The sequence below is a fragment of the Wyeomyia smithii genome, chromosome 1 (assembly GCF_029784165.1).
Source record: "Wyeomyia smithii strain HCP4-BCI-WySm-NY-G18 chromosome 1, ASM2978416v1, whole genome shotgun sequence".
Lineage (NCBI taxonomy): Eukaryota > Metazoa > Arthropoda > Insecta > Diptera > Culicidae > Wyeomyia > Wyeomyia smithii.
The window spans coordinates 26,367,643-26,394,470 of record NC_073694.1 but is presented as its reverse complement, the minus strand read 5'-3'; the positions used below and the strand labels follow the sequence as shown (position 1 = coordinate 26,394,470).

Sequence of the window (26,828 nt, the reverse complement as noted above, 5' to 3'; positions counted from 1 at the left end):
ATTTCGACAAAAGTATATAAACTTTCCAACATCTTTCAACTTTGCAAACCCTGTTAAATGATTTTCAATTTTTGTAGTCCTTTTTATGACTTAAACGAGTTCTTGAATTGTTACTTTTTGATAGTTTTTTGTTGATTTTTTAGCAATATTTAAATTACACGTTTTTAGACTATTCAGAATCTTCAGGACATGTTTCGAGACATTTATTTAACTTTTCTAACATATTTTTGTCTTGGAATTTTTACAGCATCTCTTTAAACATAATTTTCAGCCTATTCTGGAACTTGTTTAACACATTGAGACATTTTGAGTCAGTGTTAAAACGTTCCACATAAATAAAATTTTGAGACCTTCTTGTGGAGCACTTTTGAAAGAGTCTTGAAATATTTTTGCAACATTTTTGAAACGTTTTCATAATCGCTTTGAGACATTTTGCAAGCCTTCCAGAGATATTTTTAGAATATGTGTATTTTTACTTCTCTGAGGAGTAACATTACCACAATTTCTTGAATGATTTTTAAGAATAAGAATAAAAATTCTTGTTTTAATAGGAATAAGAATATTAATAATATTAGTAATAATCAATATAAGAATAAGATAAATATTTAGACTGAGAACAAGAACAAGAACAAGAACAAGAACAAGAACAAGAACAAGAACAAGAACAAGAACAAGAACAAGAACAAGAACAAGAACAAGAACAAGAACAAGAACAAGAACAAGAACAAGAACAAGAACAAGAACAAGAACAAGAACAAGAACAAGAACAAGAACAAGAACAAGAACAAAAATAAGAACAAGAACAAGAACAAGAACAAGAACAAGAACAAGAACAAGAACAAGAACAAGAACAAGAACAAGAACAAGAACAAGAACAAGAACAAGAACAAGAACAAGAACAAGAACAAGAACAAGAACAAGAACGAGAACGAGAACGAGAACGAGAACGAGAACGAGAACGAGAACGAGAACGAGAACGAGAACGAGAACGAGAACGAGAACGAGAACGAGAACGAGAACGAGAACGAGAACGAGAACGAGAACGAGAACGAGAACGAGAACGAGAACGAGAACGAGAACGAGAACGAGAACGAGAACGAGAACGAGAACGAGAACGAGAACGAGAACGAGAACGAGAACGAGAACGAGAACGAGAACGAGAACGAGAACGAGAACGAGAACGAGAACGAGAACGAGAACGAGAACGAGAACGAGAACGAGAACGAGAACGAGAACGAGAACGAGAACGAGAACGAGAACGAGAACGAGAACGAGAACGAGAACGAGAACGAGAACGAGAACGAGAACGAGAACGAGAACGAGAACGAGAACGAGAACGAGAACGAGAACGAGAACGAGAACGAGAACGAGAACGAGAACGAGAACGAGAACGAGAACGAGAACGAGAACGAGAACGAGAACGAGAACGAGAACGAGAACGAGAACGAGAACGAGAACGAGAACGAGAACGAGAACGAGAACGAGAACGAGAACGAGAACGAGAACGAGAACGAGAACGAGAACGAGAACGAGAACGAGAACGAGAACGAGAACGAGAACGAGAACGAGAACGAGAACGAGAACGAGAACGAGAACGAGAACGAGAACGAGAACGAGAACGAGAACGAGAACGAGAACGAGAACGAGAACGAGAACGAGAACGAGAACGAGAACGAGAACGAGAACGAGAACGAGAACGAGAACGAGAACGAGAACGAGAACGAGAACGAGAACGAGAACGAGAACGAGAACGAGAACGAGAACGAGAACGAGAACGAGAACGAGAACGAGAACGAGAACGAGAACGAGAACGAGAACGAGAACGAGAACGAGAACGAGAACGAGAACGAGAACGAGAACGAGAACGAGAACGAGAACGAGAACGAGAACGAGAACGAGAACGAGAACGAGAACGAGAACGAGAACGAGAACGAGAACGAGAACGAGAACGAGAACGAGAACGAGAACGAGAACGAGAACGAGAACGAGAACGAGAACGAGAACGAGAACGAGAACGAGAACGAGAACGAGAACGAGAACGAGAACGAGAACGAGAACGAAAACGAAAACGAAAACGAAAACGAAAACGAAAACGAAAACGAAAACGAAAACGAAAACGAAAACGAAAACGAAAACGAAAACGAAAACGAAAACGAAAACGAAAACGAAAACGAAAACGAAAACGAAAACGAAAACGAAAACGAAAACGAAAACGAAAACGAAAACGAGAACAAGAACAAGAACAAGAACAAGAACAAGAACATCAATAAGAACAGGAATAGGAACAGGAATAGAAATAGGAATAAAAATAGGAATAAAAAAAGGAATAGAAATAGAAATAGGAATAGTAACAGAAAAAGAAACAAATAGAAATATGAGTAGGAATAAGAATGAGAAAGTTGTTTACCACAATTCGACCAGCTTTTTACTGTAAGTGTTCGATATTTTTTGTGTTTTTTACAACTTTGGCATTTTGCGACTTTTAAAAAATATCATTGATTTCTTCTGCTGTTTTTTTCTACCGACTTTTCAGCTTTTTGTTACGATTTGTTCAAAGTTAAGCATTATTTAGATGACATCCTAACGATTTGATGGTAAAATTTGCATAAGTTTTGGACAATGACGATTCTGTGTTTTTCATGGGTATTCGGCTACTTTCGGAAAATTTTTGAATAGTTACTGTCGATGGAACTATTTTAAAAATTCTTTGTCAATAACTTTTTCACGATCAGCGAGCTCTTTATCATTTTTAAAGGGATGATAGATTTCTCTTCATTTTTTGAATAGTTTTTCATAACGCATTACGGATTTTCGATATCTTTCATCAATTCACGATTTGTTACCGTTATTGAGAAATACATATCAATTTTTGACGACTTTTCAATAAGTTTTTAAACGTATTTTAACTTCAACTCAAAATTAATATAATGTTTTGAATGAAATTTTTATTTTTTGCTGACGTTTTTAATGAGTATTTAACTGATTGTGAACATCATTTTGACAGTTCTTATAAACCACTCCTTTATTTTTCCTGAGAAAGGCAAAGTTCAAAGGTCGAAGAAGTTTTATCACAACTTCTTTTTCGACGAACTTTTGAATTGTTTTTGTTCTTATAGCGTGTTAATGGTTTCATGACAGTTTTTTGACAACTTTAGTTTGATTATTTGATAACTGTTTAAATTGTGTAACAGCTTCTTCGATTATCGAGCGCTCAGTTGTAACTAATGTTGACAATGGGTTTTTTTTTGCAACTTTTCAGCGACTTTTCATAAACATTTTGACAATGTTTCATCGTGTTTTCAGGCATTTCTCTCATTTCGATGATTCCATCTTCTATATTTGAAAACTCTGAAACTTCTCTTTGATTATTGATGACAACTTTTGACACTTCTTGTTTTTTTTTTCACTTTAACTTTCGAACTATTTTTTTTGATGATTTTCTGATGTTATTTAAAAATTATCTCAAAACTGTGCTTCGACTTTTGGGGTTCTTGTGATAACTTTCTGATGAATGCTCAAATAATTGTTTGATAACTTTCTCATGGTTATTGAATAGGCATCTGACGACTTTAGTACAAAATTTTAACAAGTAAACACTTTTGAGTTGTGTGGCAATTTCTAGACATCACAACTTAACTTTCAATGTATAGAATTTTTTTTATTAATTGTAGAGTTTTCGGCAATTCTTGATTATTTTGTGACGACTGATTCACAACAATTTTTTTTTCCAATTAAACCCAACCAGCGAAACACCGCGACCAGATTTGTTTGATCAATTTTCACCATAAAAGTCTCCACAAGCTCCCACCCGAAGCGGGTGCGTGCACACTTGCGAGTAGAGTCTCCACAAAAAGTTCGCTCCAGGAGCGAACAACAACCGCCCGCCTTTGGCGGTGTTAGTGCGCGCACGATAGAAAGAGAGAACCCAATGCTGGGTGCGGGAATAATGAGAATCGAAGAGATTCGGTGAGCGTTGCATTTGCTCTACCAACACATATAATTATGCAGTTTTTAGTTAGAAATCCAGCACCGCCGGAGGTTTCAGAATTTACGACGTGCATTCAGTCAGCAAAGCAAAGCGGCGCGCATGTTTTTTTTCTCGTTATTTTGTTTCTTCCAATGGCCGCAGCCGCGCTTTGGTACGAGTGAGTGAGAGCCGAACCCGCTGCGAGAGTCGCCAGCAGTCAGAGTTAGTCAGCAGTCAGACTCTAGCCCGTCTGTGGAAGGAACGTTCTTCATCAGCGAGAAGAGCTGGATCAGGTTAACTGTATCGGTTGGTCAGTCTTGGAGCCGAAATTAATGGCCATCGCTTTTCAGAGCAAATCAGATTGGAGATCAGTGCACTAGTTAGTGCTGGAAGGTGGTTAAAAGTTGTTGATTTCGAACCGTGGGGTGAAAAGTGATCATCGGTCGGTAGAATCCAGGTTTTGGTGGGTCGGAAAACTTTGCCAGTTTCGCACTATCATTGCGCGAGGAGCGAACAAGCAACGGTGTGCGAGTGAGTGAAAGGGAAGAAAGCAGAAGCAACTGGGAGTAACCAGCCAGTAGGTTTTTGATCAGACGAAAGTAAAAGTGTTTTTAGTTGTGTTATTTTTTTCGGTGATCGCTATTGCGTTTCGGAAGGGAACTGTTCTGTGAAAACTGAGTTTCCAGCAAACTACAAGTTGATGTGCGTCAAGTGAAAACACAAACCCAGCGATAAGTTTTGCAATTCAAATAAATAGGTACTTGAACTGCAGCTGGTGCGCAGATAACGGTAGGTATCTGTTTTTTTGTGAAGCATTCGGTGAAAATCTAATTTTACCGAGCGTAGCAGGCTACTGCAGCAGACTGCGCGGCTGTTTACTTTCTCAAGGTCATTGATGGAACTGTCACGAAGAAACAGGCGGCGGCGACGGCGACTGTACTTCATACTGCCTAGCTTGCAGGCGCAGAATGTAAACAAAGAGCCATTTCCATCCCCCAGCAGTGCCTTTGAACTGTTGCCAAGTAGGTTTCAACAATTTTTCCCTTCCAATGCCCGGCTCGTTGCCAATAGCCAACAGGCGGAAAAAGCATCCTTATCGACTGTTTTCGCTCTTATCCTCCATTAAGAAGACTCGCTTGCCTGACAAAGCAAGGAAAAAAAAACTTATGTTTATTGTTCTTTTTGCTACCGAGGCGGATCGCACGCAGAGCAGTATTGCTAATTGTCAAGTGCGCTGTGCGCATGTCATGGCATTTTCGAACGGTTCTCCTGCCCCTAGTCATCACTCCTCTCATCTTCATCGGTGTTCCACCGTGCAATTTGACCCACTCTCACTCTGGATTCTGGATCAAAACATTTCGACGGCGTAGTTAGAGATGAGCAAACAATCGGCCCCTTGTTTGACCTTGGGCCTTGTTTCAATCAGCGCCTAGAGTTGGTCGAGAAAACAAATACGGGACAAATCAGAGCTGTGCTTAGGGTTTTTGTTTTGGGGGAAATGTACTATTCTTATTACTTCGTATGTACCGCTTCGTTTTTTGGTGGGTGATAAAATTATTTGGAAAAATGCTACTTCTTCAACTATCAGATTCTACCATTCTATTCGATTACAATTTGCATAGGAGACTGAGGAGCTCAAAATCCGACGAAAACTATATATCCTGGACCAAACTGAATCTCTAATACCATTAGCTGTTAATACGAAAAGTGACGTATTCCAAATTATACAAACACTACCTACAGTTAACGATGATTGACGGAAAAAGATACAGTGCGCTTTGCAAGACTTTCTCATGCAGGTATTCTTTATCAATTTCTGATCATATTAAATGAAATAATCTTGTATGTATATGTTTATTAGGTGCTATCTATGTGAAGCGAATCCAATTGAAATGGATAACACGGAGAAGAGCTTGTAAAAACCTGTGAACGACAAAGGCTTCGAGTTTGGTTTATCACCACTTTATTCGTGGATCAGATTCTTCGAGTATCTACTCCATATATCGTATCGTATAGATATTCAAAAATAGCCAGCACGGTCAATGAAGAGGGCAACCAGAAAAATGGCCATTCAGTCAGGAATGGTTAGAGTCAATTGTTTATAAACCTTAATGTAGTAGCAGCGGTACATCGAATGATGGAAATTCTACCAGATTGTTTTTAAAATTTTTCAAAGATTACAGGCCTTAAGCAGAACTATTCTGCAAAGCTTATCATAAGTATGTGAAATAAATACGTTTAAAGAATACGCAATAACTACTGCTCGAATGTTGGTAGACCGTCTTCGGTATTCAAAGTGCTCCCACGCGGTGATTTAGTTATCGATTAAAGCACTGGTTTCAATTGGTGAACTTTTAGAAGTAGCAGTAAAATCAAAGAACAAAAATATTAAAAACTTCCGCTTGGATCACATTCGTAGAATATCGCGAATTACCACCAACGCAGACCTACCTCAAAGAAAATTGCTGTATACAGATCCCTTCATTTCAAGCTTGAGACAATCATCGACATCTAACAAAAAAACAAGCTCAAAAGAAAAAATGTTAAGGTTGGTCTTTGTTTAATGTTAAGTTGGATTCATTTCTGAACAACAGATATTGTTACCTCCATTCAACATTTATATTAGGAGCAGTACGGTAACCAATTTCAATGATTCCAGAATGGAGACGCATCCAATTTCAACCTTTTTATTTTATTTCAATATTATAAAAATGGGCTGAAAATTTCTAAAAGATGGTCTTAAGCTACTCTATACTTACGTAAAATAATCTTGAAATGACCCCAACATTGACCGAAAATGATGTAAATGTAATAAAAATTTCTAAACATTAAAAAACATTTATTTTATGATCGGTCCACCCCTCGCCCCGTGAGACCCTTCTCTTTTTTCAAAAAAGTGCAATTTGTCTTAAAAAAGTCTTGTTTCCTTTCAATTATAGCTTTAAAAGCATGATGTCTAGGAGTAAATTGATACATGGATTTTGAAGAAAAATGTGTTGACGGTTCCAAAACAATATCAATTTTAAGCGACAGTGTTGCCAGATATCTTGTAAATGCACTTTAAAAATAAAATTGCATTTCTCGCTAAATGAGTGTATTTTGATTTCAAATTACACAATTTAATCGTATTCCTGAGAAAATTTCACATAAAAACCACTTATCACTCCGAGGTTTATGAGCAAAATTTGAGTTATAGCATTTCTTGTTATTATTCTGCTAATATCTCTAAAACTGGCTTGATTATGGAGTTCTGAGTAATGAAATTTGAAGAAAATTATTCAAAAATACAAAAAAAAAAACAACAATTTTGACCGGCAGTGTTGCCAGATATGTTTTTTACAGTTTAAATTTTAAAATGCATTTTTCGGCCAATAAGAATATTTTGATCTCGAATTCGCTAATTGCATCGTGTTGTTAAGAAAATTTTATTCGAGAAACACCTATTACGTAGGGTATTATGCAAAAACTCGAGTTACAGCAATCTTAAGAAACTTTCAGATTTTTAATTTGAATTCTTATATTTGAAGTTCACATAAAAACAAGTAAAACATTTTCATTTGTTGGCGCTACGAGACTGGTGTGATGGCTTTTGAGTATTAGTTTGCTATAAACCGTATATCTCCAAGACAAAAAGACTTAAAAGTAAAGTGTCTTCGACAAAGTTTTTGTGCTAACGACTTTGCTGAAGACATCACTTCTCTAAAGTAGTAGTACGAGTAGAGGCTCGAAAACATGATTTTACTGCATGACAACGCTCGGCTTTAAAAAGTCATCAAAACTTATATAGAAACGCTCAAATGGGAAGGCCTACTTCATCCAACCGCGTCCTAAAATCTCATCAAAAATTCATTGGTGAGTCATTACAAACATCCACAGCCAGATTTACGTGGAGGTCATGGTCCCCGGGCTCCCACACTTTAGGGGTCCCACAAAAGTTATGACTGAATACCAAAAGTTAGAATACAAAAAAAATCTAAAACTAACACAATCCTTCTTTACCCTTTCTTTTACTTATATTGAAATTTTAATAACTGGAAAAAGGCCCTGGGCCCCCTCAATCCTGAATCCGACCCTGTATGCAGCCACCTACTAACGAGTGTAAGGAACCTGAGAGCAGAGCGTTTTCAAGCAGCCTGTCGACATCAGAGCGGCGCGAAAGTAGCAGATGATTCCATTCAAAGCATTTAGGCTTTTCTATCTATTTAGTATAAGTCTTCAGTTTTTTTCTGTGTTTCAGTGTTTGTTCAGAGATAGGCAGTTCTAGTAGGCATTTTTCATGCATTTTATGTACCCAAAACAACCGGAACGGACTGATCAGTTTTATAACGTGAAATGTTTAGTATATTGTAGGGCCTGGGGATGGTCATAAAAAAGGACCGAAACGTCGGTGATGTGCAAAGCATCATACCGATATACCAAGCCCTTCCAGCTGGTTTCGAGGTACGATGTTAGGACAGTTGGCGCTGCGAATTCTGTGTATAATAAACAGAAGGTCGAGTTCCGAATCGGAATGTAGCACCAAGGCTTTGTCTTTTTTGCTTCGCTTACCGATATACCAAAACCCCTTGTATTAAACATCAATTCCAGTCGAAAATAACTTTTGTAACAAAATCATTACAAATTCTTCAGATCTTTGATAAAAACTTGAGAAGTCATCAAAATATCATTTGAATGCCATACAAAAGTTTACGAAATTTGTCAACAAATCATTGAGAAAAACTCAAAGAATTCATCAAAAAGTCGTCTAAATATTATGAAAAATTCGTCAAAAAGTGGCCTCGGAGAGTTTGTGTGGGGAACCTATTTCTAGATCTGTGATATGTGAATAGAAGACAGTTGCAGCTTTACCGAACTTCCAAAGATCCTTTAGTCTTTTTCCATTCGGTTAGCACCGCCTCAAAATAATATTAGAATCTTATTTATTCTATTATTATTTCCAGACTTTTAACTCATTTGATTTGCATCTTCTACAGTGGAGACAGCAGTGCTATTTGCCAATTCTACTATTCATACAAGCTTTCATGCAAGTTTCAATGTGGGAACTTTTGAAGCTCTACATGAATCTCGATTTATTCTACTAGGCGCTTATTTAGTTAGTTATTTCTAATTCATACATTACAAATACATAAAAAAATAAGAAACCCTGAAATGACCTAACAGTCATTCATATCTAACTTAGAAATGATTCGAACCCGATTGAAAACTGAATCAAAATTAGCCCAAAAATGACACAATAAAGCTCAACAATAACACCTCAGAAATAAATCGAAAATGCTCCTAAAATAGTCTAAAGAAGCTCGAATGTTACAAAAATAGTATTGAATTACATGAAATTGATATGTAAATGGTCTAAAACTCTTCTGAAAATGACCCAGGAATAAATACCGCAAAAATAGTTCAAAATAACTAAAAAAAGACTCCTAAAACGCCGTAAAAATCGTCAGAAAACCATTATTAATCCGTTAGGAAGCTATTGCTATTGCAAACTCATATAAAAATATTAAAACGTCAAAAAATTATCAAGAAATCAACTATCATTTATCAAAAAGTCCGGAAAGAGGTCTCCAAAGTAGCATCGGGAAGACTTAAATATTTTATCAAAAAATCTGCCGAAATTTATCGAAAAGTCACAAAAAGTTACTAGAAAATTATCCAAAAGTAATTAAAGTAGTGGAACAGTCCAAAATATAGGAAAATATTATGTATGCTATGTCAAAAAAATATTGAAAATCTGCTCAAATAAGCTCTACACTTGGTGTAACTCATGAAATAATATAGAAGTATTGAAAGATAGTAAAAAATTATAAAAATTACATAAATAATGAGAATCCAAAAATGGTAGGAATAAAAAAAATTCTCTAGAAACAACCTAAACAGAATTCAAGAATAACACGAACTTGAAGAAAAAAATATTAAAAATGTTTCAAAAAGAATATAAAACTAAAAAAACATCATGAATAAAACACACTGTTACAGAATTATACGAGCTAACCCAAAAGGCATCGAAACTAACTTAAAAATGATCCAAAACTGAGTGAAAAATGAGTCAAAATTGGTACAAAAAAGCCAAGCACAAGCTCAAACATGACCAAAAAAAATCATCTGCATGTCATGAAAAAATCGTCAAAAAATAATCTAAAAGTTATCTTAAAATCTTCAAAAAATTATCATAAATTCATCTAAAATACACTAAAGTCGCTTTTTACGCGGGAGATACCTGCCGCGTAAAAAAAAACGCGTAAATTCCGGAATCCGCGTAAAAAAACCAGCTTTAATTCTGCATTCCGAGTGAAGGGAAACCGAAATCCGCACAAAAAAAAATACCGCGTAAATTCCGGAATTCGCGTAAAAAACGCGTAAAAAGCGACATTAGTGTACATCACAAAGTTGTTTAAAAGTCATCGAAACATCATGAAAATGTAATTTAAATTTAATCAAAAAGTCATGAAAGTCTTTTTCTTCAGTTTATTTTCCAAATATGCCAAAAAAGTTCACCAATGAAAAAACGAAGAGGATTGCCCATCGGTACCCCTTTCGTTTGTTTGTAATTTTTTTCACAAAACGAAAAATAATTGTCTTCCATGCAAAGTCGAGTCGAGTCGAGTAACTGCGTCGCTTTCCAAGAGACACGAAAAAGGGTACAACTCACCATGTTAGATCCAAAATAGCCGAACACATTTTCCATGAAAATCACGCTACGACTACCAACAATATTAGCCTAGTTTCATTCGTTATATCTCCTTGAAAATTAGACGTCGCAGAAGAGTTTTCAAACAAAACCTAGCTACCGTCCTCAACAAAGATGGGGGTAGTCACTTCTCATAGCCTTTTAAAGTTCTACCTGAGATTCCCCGACAAGGCACATTCTGCTACCTAATTTGAAATTCGTCTCATTCGTTTACCTGCTCAGATGTAGTAAATTGAGACTTTCGCTATTTTTTCCATCAGTCCAGTGGTAAGTAAGCGTCGAAATACGAATCTAATCGATTAAAGCCTTCCAAATTTTTTTGAAATATAAAGTTAAAAAAAACATGTATTAATAAAATCACGCAATTTTATTATGAATTAATATAAATTAAAAGTGAGTTAGGAATACTTTATAAGAATTATCAATGATTCAAAAAGTATAGAGAAAAATTCAACAACGATCGAAAGATTGAGTCAATCAACTGAAATATCTATAACAAAAAGAAAAAAATAAAAATGTGAAACAATGAAAACGACAAATAATAAAAAAAATTTCTATCCGTTTTTTAGCTTCGGCCTGCTCAAAATTGGTGTAGTTGTCTCTTATCGAAAAATTATAGACCCTTACGTTTTTGTTCGGGCTTAAGGTTAACACTTACTGAAATAAAGAGACTCGATTTTGAAAAAAAAAACAATTTTTGAACATTTGTACCTTTTGGGTCGTTTGACAGATTATGATTTTTTTTTTCGGTTAAAATGAAGGTAATCAATGGACCTTTAAAAAAAAAATACAAAACTAAACTTGAACTATCAATAACTATTCGAAACTTCCTGACATTTTTCAGGTTCTTAATAACTTTAACTAAACGATTTGAAGTTGGTCTCATAATATAAATGCACATCGATCTTCACTACTCTGATATTTGTTTTGAACACTAGACGTAAACAGACTCCGATTGTTTACACACAGGTTATTTAGTAATTATAACTCTATAACCCCTTCGCTCCTCTTCCTTGCGCACGGCTATGGTACCTAGAACGACTTTTACGAAGTAAACGGTGGAAACCTTCGTTAAAAAGTGACATCATCTTTCCCGTAGCAGTTGTCGAATGTGTCGTTAAGACATTTGCATAAAACTCGTTGTCCTCTCGTAGCTATCCACATAAGTTCGAGGTTAATTGAATCAGCAGCAGAAGGTGTGCGCGCTTTGCATTTTAGTTAGAAAAACCACAGACAGGTGGCATTCTATTCACCACACACTCGAAGCAAAAGAGGCCGGAGGAAAAAAACCGATCACTTGAGAATCGATCGAAATTCACACGAGCAGCAGCAGCCGCACTGTGGGAGCTCGTAAATCTCGCTCTCCTATTGGCGTCCGTTGAGCGACTAAGGAAAAAAGAAGTTATCTCCTTTATACTGCTGTCGAACAAAGCACGGAACGTTTGCCGGAAAGTACTGAAAAAAAAAACAAAATCAATTGTTCGAGAGACTCCAGATTCGAACATATCGCTCCAATATCCACACGGGGGAGTAGCGAGGAGGCCATCGAACTCTCGTTCGACGGAGTTGCGGTGCGCGCGCACAGCGCAGTGCAAGTAAGATCTTCTTTGCGCATAGGTTGCTAGGCTGCTGACGTTGGTAGAAAGAGAGTAAAATTTATCGCATGTAATATAACTGTTAAACGTTTACCCCTCCTCTCGTTGATCCTCCCCCTCGGGAACTAGACAAACGGACCAACTGACTGATGGATGCTGCAGCACATGATCCGTTGTGTTTGTGTGTGTTTTCGTTTTTTTCCCTGCTGCTACTTTGATCTGATCTAGTCAGCTTCAAAGAATAGAGCTGTCGTGGTTGCAAAGCAGCCAGGGATCGATTCGATTTTCCCTCCTCAATGGAACAATGGGGTATGAAGTCGGGATGTTCCAGCTCCGCTGTGGGTTGTTGAACGTGCAAAGATCGCGATCGCGGACGGTTTCGTTTGCTGCAGCATGCTATTGTTGTTGAAGACAGCAGATGTTGCAGAATTTAGTTGAGACTAGGAGATCTAACCTCGAATGGGGACGCATGCTTTGACTGCAACCCACTTCGGGTGTTCAAAATTTGACGCTTTAAGTTGTCATGATGAGATCTTTTGGAGGTTTATGGCCTTAAATTATAGGCTTTCTGCTACTTTTTGGTCCAATCTTATCTTATGGAAGATTAGGAGCCCGTAATGCAAGATCATAAAGATCCTCGCACCTAAATGATTCGGAAGGTGCACAAAATTGTCGACGAAATTAAAAAACATCTGAAAAGACTGAGACTTATCAAAAATTGAATAACAATTAATCTTCCCATGAATATGAACTGTACATAAACAACTTGAATGATGCTTCGGAGAATTTGCCTCTGGGCTTAGTCCTACTTTGTGATTATTTTGTATTTGATGTCGTTTCAATGTAGTCCGAGCCGAGCCCCCAAAGAAAATTTTCCCACGACTTCGATTCACCTGTTCGACAATTCGATTCGTCCGTCTCCTCAACCCCGAAAGGGAGCAACCGCAGCCGTAGGAAATTTAATCCCCCGGGCTCGGTTGCTCTTCCGAGCGCGACCAACCCGAATCCGAACAAGTGCCACACGCGATCCGTCATCTCGAAAACATCAAATCAGCCCAACCACACCCGCAAAGAGAGATGCGGAGGAAGCAACCGGGGTGGAGTAGTGACTTCCCCCAATTACTACCACCTGATTGCTGTCAGAAGGGAACTTTTCCCAGCGCAGTTTCTCATACTTACACCCAGCGCGATCCAATCGATCGGTTTTTTCGGGTCGATAATTGAGGTGTGCTAGTCGGGGATTAGTTTGATTGATGGGGGCTCTGGCGGTGATTAAATTAGGGGATATTTACAGCTAATCGCATCGGCGAAATCGGATCCTAAACACAAAGCTGGCAGCGCTGGCCTACCTGTCAACAACCAACTCTGAATTTAATAACAATTCTGGCAGTCAGTGCCTAGAAGAGTTTCGAAATTGCTTGTTCTAAGATTGCAGTCGTCCAAAGATGGTCTCAACCGAATCGTAAATTAAGATTAATTCATTTTTTAAAGCTCCATTCCGTCTCTTCGTCCGCCCTCTTCGGTTGGTGGTTATGATGATGATACCATATCAAAAAATGTCATCGTGTACGGGTGAAACAATACACTTTTAATGACATTTTTACTCTATTCTGCTTTTTTGTTGTTTGCCGGTTTTGCTTCGCGCTTTACGATGCCGAACGAGAGTCGACAGAATGTCGATGTTGATGAAGAGAGACAAATGTCGAGCGCTTCCGATGGTTTCCATGACAAATTGCTCGATGACATGCAACGCCTGCTAGCTCTGTCTGCTGAATTTTGTTTATCTTTGAAACGATTCTTAATTGCTCGTATTCGTTTAATGAAAATAATTCACTTGAAAGTTAGCTTCTCACGACCACCAGAACCCCGATTACTGTGCAGCTAATTTAAATCGACTGACATTCACTTTCTCGAAAGCTATCATCGCTCATCTCTCGAGTGGGGCAGCTCGGAAGATGACATCATTGCCCGATCGGCTGCGCCAACAAAATGCGATTTTGTATCTGGTTGGCAAGCAAACAGGAGCGCGCGTGTGTTTTCGGACGCCGAGTGGCGGCCATGTTTTTATTATTTTTAAATGAATTCACGCACAAATATTCGGAGGATTTCGGATCGAAAGCCAATCGGTGTGTGTGGCTGTCCTTGGCAATGAACTCGCATCAAGATTTTGTTCCGCACCCAGGTGGCTTTGCGCCAGAGTGCGACAATAATGTGCGCTGTTTTTTTTTTGTTTAGCTTCGAGATATTTATCAAAAAAGTGTCACTGTTCTCTGCTACAAGCGGGAAATTTAATTTTAGTTTTCACTTTATGGCATGCAATCCATAAAGATTATTTTGATTCTGTGGTTTTAAGCAATCTGTTTTGCTTAGTTTTTTGAAGTAGAATACTTCTCTCAGGAAGTTCGGCTACATAGGGATGTGAAATGTAAATCTAAAACCGAAAAAAGTGAAAAAAAAAATTCAAATGCTAAGAAATCGGTTAGTATTCGATGGATTTCCTTCGTTCTTGTCTGTAAAATCTTCTAAGATTCTTCCCAAAAGAAGATAATTGTAATTTTATTATTCACACTATTGTACTATTGAAAATAGTCAAGCCTTGTCAAAACGAAAAATTCTGCCTCTGATTGGTCGTTATATGATTGCTTCCCAAGCACGGTCGACAGAATCATATACCTTGCAATTGAAAACATGGTATGAAATAAGAACCAAAATTTTTGTTGCATGTGATTGACCCGTTCCAACTACGACTACTATGTCAACAATGCTGTGGAATGGAATGATAACGAATTTGAATTTTCTGGATACAGTGACCCAGATGAGGGTAACGATCCTGAGACGAGGCGCTCATTAAATGCATGCGTGTTAATCCAAAGCGGTGGTGAAATATCCTGGAGTTCCCGGAAGCGAGCCACAGTTGCCTCATCGACAACGGTGGCCAAGTACCAGCCGCTTTTAGGAAGCAGCTGGTGAAGAGTGCTATCAACTGAGAAAGAAATTGGTTGTTCGGCTAGGACCAAGAATGGCGTGATGAATATTCTTCATTTTACCTTTAATAGTGTTTGTATCGATTCTTAACTGTTGTCTTTTTTTTTCTTTGGAGGCGTATTTCCTAATTGTTTTTCCAATTTTACTCCAGAATGAAATCGGAACGAATCTCACACTTTTTTTAGAATTGTTTTTAAAAACTTTCCATTTTTTTTCCTTTTTTAGTCTTTTAGTTGAACTCTTATTTCTTATTCACTAGTTAGTGACTAAAATAACATTAAAAATTGTCGATCAATTTATCTTTCCAGAAACATATTGATAGCTTAATTTCTTCAAGTGGCAGCAAATCTGCTAACGTTCAAAATCATTCGCTCCTATGTTACAGTTTCATGTCTACACAATCATGAAACGTGCGATTGACAGATTCCCTAATTCGGCACGTTCAGTGGATTTTTTCAGATCGACCTTCAACAAGTCGGTGCAGTCTGCAGCACTGCAAGCGTCTATAAAACTGTTGTTTACCCATGCTTTTATCGCTCAGCCGAGAAGAGTCTCGTCACAGTGGCTGCATTTGTTAGAATCTTGCGCAACACCCTGACGAGTGGACTCCGGTCCGGACACCTGAGCTATCAAGTTGTTTAGCTTCTAGAATCGGTTGAAAAAATGACGCTAGATAAGGATTGTATGACTTCATTCAAACACATTCCAACTAGTTAGTTGTTGCAACCTTGCCGAAACTCTTTCGACTGTCATTTGATTGATGATAACCTGTCCGCCGCTCGTGCGACCCGGCCAATCCAAATCGCATGCTGCCGAATCCCGTCCGAAGGTCACACGCAAAACAGCGATCGCTTTGTTGATCACGGCACATGTTTTCTCGATTCCATTTATTTACGCTTTGTTCACATCGATAGCACACAATCTGTACACCCCTCATCGCAGAGCGATGATGAAGCTTCGATTCATGGTCATATTTTTAGACAAATTCTCCATCACCCGCAAACGCTAGTCGCCAGTCGGCACACGATGTCAAATGTCAAACGAATAAATTCGCTATCAGTGCCGGCAGAGACAGCGCACGCCGAGGGTCAAACTTTGAGGTTAACTTTTAATTGAATTTGATATCGGCGACGGTTGTAGCTTTCTTCGCGGCCAAGGAAAGACAACAGCAACGACAACGTCTGGCGTTTATACCAGCAGCACACCTCTCGAGTCCAGCGGTAAAATGTTGAAGTTGGACGGTGATTTATGTTTTCGTGTCACGAACAGGGGGGAAAGACACTTCGTTTCTCTACGGAGTCGAGGGGGACGACGAAAATAATCAAAACTGGAAACAGAACCTAGCAGACGCCATTAAAAGTTAGGTTTCTGTTATTTTTTTTCTCATTTTGCGCAGGGGAATAACTGTTCGGTAGTTTGGTTTGAATGGCAGCTGGAGATAGGTTTATGATAGTGTTTTACCACCGAGGAATGTTTATGAGTAACAGTCGAAACGGAGCCGTAAAAACGCACATCGAAGAACGGTAGTCATAGCAACATGTTTCTTGATGTTTTGCGTTCGAAAACATTCCGAAAACTACTTTGGAATGTTCCAGATTATCACGTTTCAACTTACTATCGCCAGCGCTTGTTTCTTATCTTCCTCGGTAATGGGATTGATAAAACCGGTGCGCGATGCGCACCAGACAAAACAAACCACGACAGTTTTATGAGGTTTATCACCTGCACTCGGCACAAACCGGAAACCGTACCGGAGCAAACGAGACACTTCACGCCAGGCGAAAAACGGTAATCAAATTATCCACCTTGCGGTGGGCTCATATTTCCGGAACAGGAAAACTCCTCGACGGGGGACATGGCATCCGACCCCGAGGCCCGGACTAATCGAATATGGTCCGGTCTCCGGCCAAGTTGTTGTCATTGACCGAAACACGAATTAAAAATCCTTTCCCCTTCGCGATGTTGTTGTTATTGGTGGTGGTGGATTGTTGGGTTCCTCGGTCCTCCCGTGCGTGTACGCTTAGTGTCAATATCAACCGGTTTTTATTTCTCGCATTGCTGACACCCAGAGCCGGTCCCTCTGCCGCTTTGCTTTAACGCATGTAGGCAAAAGCCACTCTGAAGGTGCCGTCACGCCGTCTAAGGGCGATGAATGACATCAGGTTGTAGTGTTTTTTTATTCTTTTGTTATTTCGTTGCTGCGAGAGGTATGACACCATTCTAGGTGTGAAATGTTTATTTTTTCGATACTTCAATTGCGAACTGTGCTCAATAGGTTCTCAATGAACAAAGAGCGGCTGTTTTTTGACATCAGGGCTGCTAGATTTTTCAAATATCTTCAAGTACATGTTATGTATGGACAGTCGAGGACCACAGGCAATTTAAGATAAATTTATAGCGTAATTGGATCGCAGAGGCCCCAAGGGGCGAGTCAAAATTTAGCAGAGTACCGCTAGAGTACCATCGATAACAAGCTGCTGAACGTTGTTACCGATTTACTTCGGTCAATTTCACACCGCATGAGTCACATCATCGTGTGTATGTGTACGTTTTTAAGTAAAGGGGCCGATGCGAATCAAAACGAGGTGCATTGCATTCTGTCTCCCCCCTAGTCTCAAGTGAGTAACAGGGCAGGCAAACGCAACTACCGTTACGGACCGTCTCCAGCTCCCGGTCCAGGAGGTTGGTATCCAAATAGAATCACGTTTGCGTAATAAATCTGAAGCGGTTTGAATGAGGATGCGATTTGATGGAAGTTGAATTTTTTCTCTGCCTCTCTCTCTCTCTCTCTCTCTCTCTCTCTCTCTCTCGGTGGATCTTAATACGATTTATGTTACGACATTCGAACATGTTTGCTTCGCAAGCATTAAACCGTAAAATTCGTATTTCGGCTTCCCAGTGGATGATATGATACACACAATTTCATCACCTTCTTCATCGACCATCGTTCAAGCGAATTTGATGGAAGCTTTATCGTTTTAAGGGTACATTGAATTTCGTTTATATTTTATAAAGCCTGTATTTAGTAAGCATTTTTTAATTCACATTTTTGAACGAACTAAAACTGCTTTTTCTTGGTATCTATGATAATATACTAAAGACACTTTTCACAAGTTACGCATTTTTTTCCTCTCAACAAAAGCCGAAATTGGTTTATTCGTTTTCTCGTTTCTTCAGCTACTGCCTGCCTAGCTTAGTCATACCGCCAGTGCCACTGGACTTGGTTAGATTCAATTAAGAAGCTAGAGTCACCCACTTCACTTGAAGGGTGTATGAATGAAGACATTCGAAAAAAAAAAACAAACACTGTTAAGCGATGATATTTGAACAAGATAACCGAGGGGCGAAGGAATTCCAGACAACAAAAACGAGTCGTGTCATCGCGTTCGTTCAAATAAGTCCGGGCGATAAAATAAAGGGATAAGATTAAAAAACTGAAGCTTCCCGGCCAAACGGGGTCAGATCGAAGACTGAAAAAGTTAGATTGGCACACAGACGCGCGCGAGTTAGGCGGACTGTTAATTGACAATTAACGTCGTCGATTGACAGTTCCAGCACTAGTTGTTGATTGTCGGATAAAAGAGTTAGCTGAAATTGTTTTTAAAGTGTTTGCATTAAAGTTGAGTGCGTTTTTCTATGGGTTACCCTATCTAGGTTTCTCTCACTTAACTACTGCAATTACACTTGAGTGCACACTCGGCTCTGTTTGCGTTTGGGCAAACAATAACATAACCACAACAATTGGTTAAGTAAATATGAAAGAAACTACGGTTGCTTGTTTCCAAGTTTGGTGTTTCGCATAATGCAACCCGCCTGTCGCGGGGTGTTAATGCATGTGGCAGGAAATCTTCCAGCAGGCCCCAGGTTGGATTAAAATTAAAACGGCAATAAGTAACTATCACCCGAACGGGGTGTAACGGAGACGAGAAATTCGAAAGAATAACAATAGGAAACCCCACTGGAACATAGAGAGGAGGAGGAAGCTCGGTTCGTGAGTAGCGACGACGGGAACAATTACCTTAACAATGCCATTATAATGGCGGCTGGTATTTTTAGCTCTCTTCTGTCTGCTCGTATTTTTTGCAGTTTGCCTATCCGCCGCCCATCGGATTCGGGGTGTATAATAGGTAAATAATGTCAACAATAACAGCTGTATGTTATCTTAGAAGTACACCGACGACAGAAAAAGGCGAACGGAAATTATGCGGGTTGTGAGGATTATTCCATTCCGATAAAAGCAATCTAGATATCTGCGTCTCTGCAGCTGTTACGTAATGCCAGCAGCGTTCCGCTGCAAAACAACGACGTAAAATGCGTTAGCAATCAAGCGAGGGGCAGCACACTAGATTGTTGTTTATTTTCGTTCCAACGCCGCTGCTCATATCAATTCACTCGCTAGATAATAAATTACTCCGGTAAGCAAAACAGTCCTCGCCTCGCTTTTCGGATCGGATGCGCTCGGTAACAGTAGAAGACCGATTGACGCAACTGACTGTCAAAGCAAACATTGTACCGAGAGAGCGAAAAAATTCCACCCGGCAAGCGTACCGGAACCCATCGACGGACCACTCCACAGAGGTAGTACATGGTTTATTGAAATTTGATCGATTCGACCCGATAAGTGAGTAAGCCGTGCGCGGAATGCGATCTAATCTTGTTTCCCATCATCATCATCATGCAACAGCCGGCGAAAATAAATTCGCTGACGTTAAAATTCACCAACTGTCAAAGCACTCGTTACCAATTAGCTTCATTTGGAAAGAGTCATTAAAGGCATTTAACGTCATTAGGAGTGAAACTGTTAGTTTCGAACTGAGCTTTCTAGCAATGTACCCGCCGCGAATATTTCGTTCGAGGGCCGTAAAAGAGCCATAACTTTTCATAATGTCAAAACGATGGCAGAAAGCCACACCGTGCTTAGCCTTTTCATTTGCCGTTCGTTCGTGTCCGTTTGTCTTCGCAGGCAACAATTTACGGCCTCATAAAGTGCGCACAAACACAATTTAAACTGTGTACAAATCACAAGCTGACAACTGAAACAAGCATTTCTCCTCTGACCTCAGCTCAGCGGTGATGATGCCATGCTCGCGAAAAACGGATAATTTAAAACAAAACACTCGTTCGGATCCCACTTGCCCGGATGCACCCTCCTGTTAGAGTAATGTGGTCTGGTCAGTAGCAGCCTACCATGATGTCACCGATCCATGAAAGGAGGTGGCTCCGCTTGGAAGGAATGACGCAACCAGTCAGCACGCTGACCCACTTTGTGCTAATGGTTGGTGTGCCAGTTGAAATACATAAACAAACCACAACTCGAAGCCGTTTCCTTATCCGTCCGTCCGGTTAGTAAGTTGCTATTGGTCTAGCCTAACCTAATCAATCTTGCAGCACTTCTTTCTGTCAAAATGTAATAAAATTAGGCATGAAAATCAAATATTCAAATTGGAAGGCTCACTCCGTAGATCACACAATCTACGTAGAATTCAGTTTAGTTTCAAAACAGTGAAAGTACAGGTTTCACGCAAGAAGAATTTCGAATGCGGGTACTTATGATTTTGTATTATTTGATTAGCTAGTAGATAAAAAGAAACATATACTCAAAGTTCACTGAAACTACATTAAAGTATATTTCAAATACACCTCAAAATACCCTGCAATCAAAATACACTTTAAATCCCCCTTTAATGTTCAGAAACTTATTCATAAAGCTCCCAAAATATTCCTAAAATCCACCAACAATACGCCTAAACTACACTCAAATACCCCCAAGAACAATCAAAGTGCTTCTGAACTATTTTTTTTCCGTGTTGGGTATTTTATCACTGCGACCAATGTTTTGATCTTTTGTGACACTATACCCAAAACACAAAAAGTAATCATAATACACTCAAAAAGATATTCAACTTAGTTCCAAAATTTATCCCAAATGCACTCTAAATATATTCAAAATACACAATCATTTGTGCACAAAAAACAACAAAACAAACGTATACACGAAATGTCCGCAAATTTCGATGGAGTGAAATCAAATCAATGTTGTGCGAAATTAGCGCAACTTATGATTAATTTTGAAACCTGAATAGTGAATATGTGTTGGCCTACAGCAAATATCTTAAAATAACAATATAGTTCACTCTCGAATTTCCCATATATTTCCGTGAAGACAGACAGGGAACACCCCCTCTTGTGGTGAAAAAGGTAACTAAACTCATTGCACAGTGGTACAGTAAGGCAATTTAGGCGGACATGAGCTTTTCGTTGCGATTTTGGTTTGCGGTTTAAAGCCATAGTTTTTGTAAAAAGTTGTTTTTTATACATAGTCCTCTATTTATGTGCAAATGAAAATTAGGGTGTTCCTAAAATCAACGAAATAAAAACAAACTAACTTGTTTTTATTTGCATAAATAATTGTAAACAATCTTTGGCAAACTTGTTGATCAACTAATTCTAAGTAACTTTGTAAAAAAACTTTTTTGTAGACATTAAATTTGGTTTCCAAAAACAGTCTTTTCGCTCTATTTTTTCAATACAAATTTAAAAACATCGTTTTCTTCGGTAACTTTAATCAAAAATACGCCAATTTTGACGAAAAAACATTGTCGATATATTGTACAGAGGAAGAGTTTTCAATATTTCTATTTTGAAAATAGGCCCTTTTGAAATATTAATGTCTCCGTTTAGGGCAAACATAAATAATATTTTTTGGTATCATTTGAAAGAACAAATATTGTATAAATCTTGTGAAGAAATACCGAAAGTCGCTTAAAATTAGTTGATCTACAACTGTGCCGATGAATGTATACATTTATTTCTGCAAATAAAAAAGTTAGTTTTAATGTTTAGTCGATTTCAGGACCACCCTAATTTGCATTTGCACATAAAAAATAGACTAAATACAAGAAACAAGTTCTCAGAAAAAAATTTTACTCTAAAACCACAAAATCGCATCGAAAAACTCATGTCCGCCTACATTGCCTTACTGTACCACTGTGCATTGTTGTTGAATTTCTGTGAGCGTGTGACATTCTCACACACGAAACTGAATTTACTCAATTTTAGATTTAGTTGACTCAATTTCATACTTTCACAGAAAAAAATATGTTGTAGATTTCGTGCGTATATTGTTTGTATGTAAAACTAACGCCATTCCGGGAGTTAAATATTGATAATATAATAGATGTAGCTTATCGAGGCACGAAGAAGAAATACTCAAATAATCAGGCCACGACGTGTAAATGTAAACTAATCCCAAGCAGTGATGGAAACGAAACGAATATGATGCAATCATCGTGTAATCTCACATGTACACATCATGAAGTGTACAGACCGCGACTAAGCTTGAATCCTCTCAACACATAATGAAATGATGATATGGGGCGTAGGTTTCTGGGAGAAAATAAACACATGACTAGACTACATCTGCTCTGAGAAGCGATTCGCTCGTTGCGTTTGTCTCTCCATATGCCGGTCGTTAGGGGAACAAAGAATAGCAGCAGAAGAATATCATGTCGCCTGAGCAGCAGCAGAGGTGTGGTGCGGTGAGAGAGAAAGTGTGGAAGAAGGGACTACTTCGGCAGCGGGACTACTTCGGCAGCGAGAGTAGGAGAGCATACATTGTCATTTTCTTTCTTTTTCTGACAAATAAATCATATTCATGGGTAAGAACATAACAAGGTTCCCTGTGTAACTTCACTAGCTCAGATCCATCACGGGAAGCAACTACGAAATGTGCGGCCGTCAAGCTCAAGCTCAATAATCAGGCCACGAAATGTACAATTAAATGAATGTTTCAATTATCTCGTGGAAAAGATAAAAGGAGAAACCGCACAATGGTTGTCAATAGTCGTATATGGTTGTTGTGCAACTTTCAGTTTAGATAACACTTGAATGTTCTATCAATTTAACAATTTAAGTATGGATACATATAATGTTGTAATTGGTTTGAAAGCTTTATTATATTATATATAAGAGATATTCAACAAAACAAACATAATTAGTGATAACAACTGTTACGCAAAAGCTATTATTTAATGTTTAGTTTTCTTCGTTTTGAAAGTATTTTTGTTTTTCTATCCCTCCGAATTTTTTGCTCTCGAGTTCTAATCTTCGTATTCATCACTTGCAGCTTTGCTTTAACCAGCATATTTTTGTATTTACTAGCAACTATAGACCCGGCAAACTTCGTCCGCCTATTTTTGTGTTCAATTTAATAATTTTCAACATTCCAAATTCATTGATTTCTCGCGATTTGTTTATATCGATTGAAATTATTGGTTTTATCGGAATGACAACATCCTCGACTTTTGCCTTTAGTACATCATCTCTATTCCGAAAACACTCATATTGGGTGGTATTCAGTTGTTTTCGTTGTTTTCCACAAACTGAAAGTGGTCATCTTCGAATTCAAGATGGTGTTCAGGGTCAATGCTTGGCTTCTATACATTATTTCGATTACGGAAATATTCATATGCAGTAGTATTCGGCTGTTTCCCAGAAGTTGCCATCTTACAATTCAAAATGGTGTCTGAAGTCAATTTCTAGCTCCATGCATCATTCTGGTTAAAGAAACTCTCATATTGGGTGGTATTTGGTCCCTTTAGGCTATTTTTCAGAAACCGGAAGTCACCACCCTGGATTTTAAAATTTTTTTCTGGCCCCTGAGCGTCATTCTGGTTTGAGAAACACCAATAATAGGTGTTATTTAGTCATTTTCGGCTGTTTTACAGAAACCGGAAGTCACCATCTTAGAATTCAAAATGGTGTCTGTGGTCGATTCTAGCTCCTGTGTATCATTCTGGTATCGAAGCATCTCATATTGGATGGAAATCGGCCGGTTGAAGAAATACCCATATTGGGTGGTGTTTGGTCATTTTCGGCAGTTTTCCATTCACCGGGAGTCGTCATTTTACAATTCATAATGTTGTCTGAGGTCGATTTGTAGCTTTAGTGCATCATAACAATCCCGGAAATACCCATAATGAGTGTTATTTGGTCTTTTGCCACTGTTGTTTAGGAACCAGAAGTCGCCACATTGGATTGCAAAACGGTATTTGGAGACAATTTCTGGCCTCTGAGCATCATTCTGGTTAAAAAAACACCCATATTTGGTTGTTTTTGGGTCATTTTCGGCAGTTTTCCAGTCACCGGAAGTCGCCATTTTACAACTCAAAATGTTGGCTGAGGTCGATTTGTGGTTTCAGTGCATCATCACGATTTCGGAAATACCCATGTTGGGTGGTATTTGGTCATATCTCGCTGTTTCTCAGAAATCGGAAGTCGCCATCTTGGATTTCAAAATGGTATTCAGAGACAATTTCTTGCCTCTGAGCGTCATTCTGGTTAAAAAAACACCCATATTTGGTTGTTTTTGGGTCATTTACGTCAGTTTTCCAGTCACCGGAAGTCGCCATTTTACAACTCAAAATATTGTCGGAGGTCGACAAACGTACAAACCGTGGAACACCACCGATGGATTGCCTCATACATAGGCGAACTTTACTATTATAAAATATTCGCCCGAGTCCACTTAACAATAAAATGTGCATTTTTTTCAGTGTACCCATTAGGGTAATATTATTGTCAAAAGTTACTCTTTTTCGCATGTCGTGTAGAACAAAATCAGAAGTGGTGCACTTAGCGGTCGAAAAGGTGACTAACGCTTCTGTCATTTTCAATTTGTCTTCGTAATTTCACGTAAGTGAACTATATTGGTATTTAAGATATTTGCCTACAGCACTTGATGCTCTGCTTCAGTATTTTCAATATATTAGACGGCTCCAAATCAGTACACTTGGGATGTGTCAACCGGTGTTGGTATCATCATGATTATCTGTACTAGTATTGGTAATGTTTTTCAGAAAATTGAATACCAGAAATACTTCTAAAATACACGCGAAGAATTAAAAAAAAACTTCACTCAAAACTCTCCCAAAATGTACCAACCAAACTTGTACCTAAAATATATCCAAATTTCACCCAAAGTATTCCTGAGAACCACCAAAATAAATTGCACATGTTCCTAAAATATATCCAAATTTTACATAATATGCGGCAAAAATTTAGCTAAAATATTCTCAAAACATCTCTTAAAGATAACACTGGTCGACAAAAGCAAGAAAAATGCTGCCCTGAAGCTGAAAATAGTTGCCCTAGAAAGATTATACCGTAGATTATACCTATCCAGTGTAGAAATCAAGTTACGTCAAACCTTTGCACAATGGTAAATGGCTAGTGTAAAACTGATGGATTTTGTCTGTTGGAGAAAACGGCTGTACTAACAAGAGACTTTGCATAAGCCACGTAAATCAGGGCATATTTCATATTTTTTCGAACCTATAAAAATAACTCGTTCGTGCAAACAAACGAATAAATAGACTAATTTTACGTTAGGATTTTATTTTTCTTCAGACATTACATAACCTTGAACAGGGTGGCCAGCGAACCGGGAAAACCGGGAAAAAACCGGGAATTCGAAAATGAACCGGGAAATCCGGGAAAAACCCGGGAATTTCGATACTAAACCGGGAAATTTATCTTGTTTATTTTGAATATTATTTTTCATTTACTACATGCGTGGGGTCTGTTGTATTAGTTCAACGCGCTATACATTTTCTGCCATCTTACAAACACTGGAAGACACAAGGAACTATTTAGTAGGTCTCAGGGTAAGATGCTGGAGTAACAAGCCAGTCGTCATATGTTAGATTCTCGGCTAAAAAAGACGACCGTTATAGTCAATAGGATCCTAGCGCTAGCCCCGCAATTGTTCTGTACACTAACAGTTGGCTGCCATTTTTTTTCTAAGTTGTCTTCCTTCTCATTCACACTGATTAGGACTTCAATAGTAATCAATAGGTGCCGATCAAACATCAAAACAATCACCACTTTACACTTTACAGGATTGGCGTCTGATGTTATTTATGTCTGAGTATGTTTCAAAGTTATGTACCAAATTATTCATAATTTTTGTTAAAATTGATAATAATGATAATAATAATGATAATAACTTATTTGATGAAACAAGATTCGAATTTTAGGTTACAAATCGCCAACAAAAACTTACAAAGCCCAGGGAATGTTGAAACTTCAAATTACTAAACAATATTTTGAAGGCCAGAGAAGTCAAGAATGATTCCAATCAGTCTTTATATGTTAACTTGGAATAGGCAAAAACTAAACTATGATAAAAAATATCTTAAACCTGAAACAAGTAACTCCTCCACCAACCACGCTGGATCTGGGTTCGAATCCCAACACCATAAGTGTCGATGGTTGTGTGATGACGTCATCCACTCACAATCAACCAAAACTGATCTAGATTCAATCCTCCGGAGATTTTCTGAGGAGAAAAATCTCTGGGTTCTTATATCGCATGGGAAAGTGAAGCCGTTGGCGCCGGTCAGTTAACCAACGGGTCGTTAGCTAGGATCCTAGTTGAGGTCGCATTCCCGGGTGTGGGCGATTGACACAATAGTGGCGGGAATAGACCGACGGAAAATAAACAAAAATTTGCACGACGAAACTATTCAGCATCGTTAGAGAATAGATTGATGTTTAATATGCAATACATTTAGTGTTTATTATGCATATAGTT

General features: G+C 38.4%; 1 protein-coding gene and 1 long non-coding RNA gene across 2 annotated transcripts in view; both read left to right on the top strand.

Moving 5' to 3' along the window:
* The window catches only part of LOC129718848 (uncharacterized), a 230,310-nt gene that overhangs the window by 140,346 nt on the left and 63,136 nt on the right, over positions 1 to 26,828 (top strand). The gene's annotated exons all lie outside the window — the stretch shown is intronic.
* Positions 4,052 to 7,878, top strand: LOC129718850 (uncharacterized). The gene is made up of 3 exons (XR_008727062.1): positions 4,052 to 4,756; positions 5,590 to 5,766; positions 5,829 to 7,878. It is a non-coding gene; the product is annotated as an uncharacterized LOC129718850 (long non-coding RNA).